Below are 2,963 nucleotides of genomic sequence, written 5' to 3'. Positions count from 1 at the left end.
AGCAGAGGGCTGGAGCATATTTATGTCCAGAGGTGGGTAAAGCGTGTATCAAAAATGGAAATAAATAACAGTAGCTATATCTGAATATATTTTTACTCAAGTTAAAGTGAAAAGTAGCTGTCCGAGAAATTACTCATGTGAGATTTGTTGGAAATCTTAGTTTAATTGTACTAGTTTTAATGCTAGCTTTAACTTTAGCCCATGTTGAAATATTAGACTGATCCTGATTGCCTCAATTTAGGTTAGATTTAGACTCATAGCTTAATCAACGAACTCAGTCATAAGAACATTTTTCTTATGATCACGATTTGATTCAAATTAGTCTAATCAGTAGGGTTTTATAGTAGATCACATTCTTAAGAGTCTATAAATCATATATTAATTTGAAAATGTTTTAGTTCATTATAACCAAAAAAGTTAAAAACTAATCAGAAAATATTGAGTGTAACAGATGTTTTGGTATTGAAACTGCTCTTGCCTGTTTTATAAGAGTTTGGAGATGTTATATGAAACGTGTGCCAATTTTTACAATCAAAATCTGCTGTTTGATGCCCTGGGTCAGAGGTCAGTAGAGCTCTGTGGGTTCAGGAACCAGTTTGAGGCAGTTTGAAATGAGAAACACAAATAACTGATCAACTCTGGTCCCACTTTCTTGAGTAAAATGTTTCTGTATGAAATGAACACATCTATTCTTCCTGCCCTGGGAAAATGTGCAGGGAGGATGGCTTAGGCAGCGGTGAATTCATCCCTTGGCCTTGGTAACACCTGCATGGTCTCTGGCGTACAAACAGCAACACGTCATTACGGGCTGTTTGAGACCACCTCTAAATGGTACGTTAGCTGCATCAGACAGTAGAAACACATCTTGATATAAAAGTAATGGAGCTAAAACAGCTAATCAGATTTTTTTATGTTTTCCACTTGTGGACTATTTCCTTAACAACAGAGAAGCTGATAATCATCTTTATATTTTCCTCCATTTTTTTAAACATAAAATTTCACAATTGATATCCATGTATCTAATTATGTTACAAAAACATTGTCGCAGTTTGTACACATTTTTTCCACATGACTGCAACCAGCAACTCAGCAAATTATTTTATTTTTGGATCTTTAAGAACATTGTTTTCATCACACATCACAAAGAAAGAAACAATCTGTTCTGTCTGTGAAATAACATATTTCAGCTCCAACAGAGCGATTCCCAAACAGCTATTATCTAACACTTGCTTTAAAGTAAACAATTTGTGAATTATTATTATGTTCCTGGACACTTATTTCAACCTCCACCTGTCCTCTGTTATCGTTTTTTAAGCACACAGTGCTTAATCCGCCCTCACAGTCAGGTACAATACAAGTACTAGACAGAAAATGACTGAAATGTTGTAGTTTAGGCTTAACGTCACATCAGAAACGAGGCTCTATCAACAAGATGCAGTTAACATCTTAACTTCAGATGAAATAAGTAACAGCAAAAGATTTGATTTTAGCAACACATTTATTTTCCCTGAGAAACTTTCACATGTACATTAACCAGAGAACATTGTTAAAACACAACTGAGAGAAAAACTCAGTCATTCATCATTGAAAAAAAAACAGAAACTCAGCTTTTACTTTATTTTTAGTCACCAAAGTGAACATTGTGTCAACCTTTTCCTCTGCAACATCTTTCATCTCAGTTTGTCTACAAACATAAAAAGGAGATTTTGCTCCTCCTATAAAAAAAAAAAAAATTTCCACATAGTAGGTTCTTTTTTTTTTCATATGCTGCACCAAAAGCAACTTCCAACAAAATAAACAATGTTGCAAGAAAGAAAGAATATTTACAGAACTCTAACTCGACTCTGGACATTTCTTGTAACACAGAATTGTTCAGCATTTTGATAATATTTTATTGATTATCAACACTGTTCAGAAACCTGTATAAAAATATCATCATATATTTAAATATTAGTAAATGCAGAAGCAGTTACCACTGTTTCCTTGCAGAAAGAACGATGTGGATCTGTTCTCCCTGTGCATGCAGCAGTTTTCTCTGGGTACTCCAGAAACTGGAATTTAGTTTCCAACAATGTGTGTTGAGAGTTATTAATACCATCCCTGCAGTCAAACACGGTGATGGCAGCATCTTTCTGTGTGGATTTTACCTTTAAAACTGATGTAAAATTACAGGCAGAGAATCAAATGCATCTGCAGTGAAACATCTCAAGTCTGGACATGAAATTAGTAGATCATTTCTAATTCTTCCAGTAATCCAGTCTGGTTGTAAATTATAACGTTTCTTTAAAATCTGACATTATTGGTGGATTTTATTAGAAAATATCCTTGGTTTATGGGGTTACCTTCTCAAAATGAAACATGCATCTGCTTTTCATTGATGAATCAAATTTATCTCTTTGTTTCAATTTTGGATCATGTAGCTAAATATTTGTAAAGGTAATCCTCACTGTTACTTAGGATTAAGACTTTTTTGTTTGCTAAATTTATATATAATCTATGTAATTGTGACTGACACCTCAGCATCATAACATTTGAGGTATTTTCCAGCTAAATTATGAACTCTAAATGGCAAAAATTTAATAATGAAGTGTCATTAAGTGTTTGGGTGCAGATTGGGTCAAAATGGTTGCAGTTAAAAGGGCAGAGACACATGAATGGTGTCAAGCACCCTGCCCCCCTGCAGAAAGGAAGGGAAGTCTGCGCCATAAATACCCCGTGAAAGTCTGTTCCTCTCAGGATTTACAGCTCTGGAAGGAAACCTTCAATTCAGCCAACATTTGCTTAAGCAAGCCGAGATGCTGCGTGGAGACAGCTCGATGTCAGCTCATCATAATTTAATACAAGAGCTGGGCACAGATTTGTTTATTTATGCGTTAATAACATGTTTATAACAGAGGTTTGGTGGAAAAAACTAGCATAACAAAAGTCTTTCTGACTCTTCTTATTTAACCATTTCACACAAG

Source organism: Poecilia reticulata, linkage group LG10 (genome assembly GCF_000633615.1).
Source record: "Poecilia reticulata strain Guanapo linkage group LG10, Guppy_female_1.0+MT, whole genome shotgun sequence".
Lineage (NCBI taxonomy): Eukaryota > Metazoa > Chordata > Actinopteri > Cyprinodontiformes > Poeciliidae > Poecilia > Poecilia reticulata.
The sequence above is the reverse complement of the archived record's forward strand: the minus strand, read 5'-3'. Positions refer to the sequence as shown.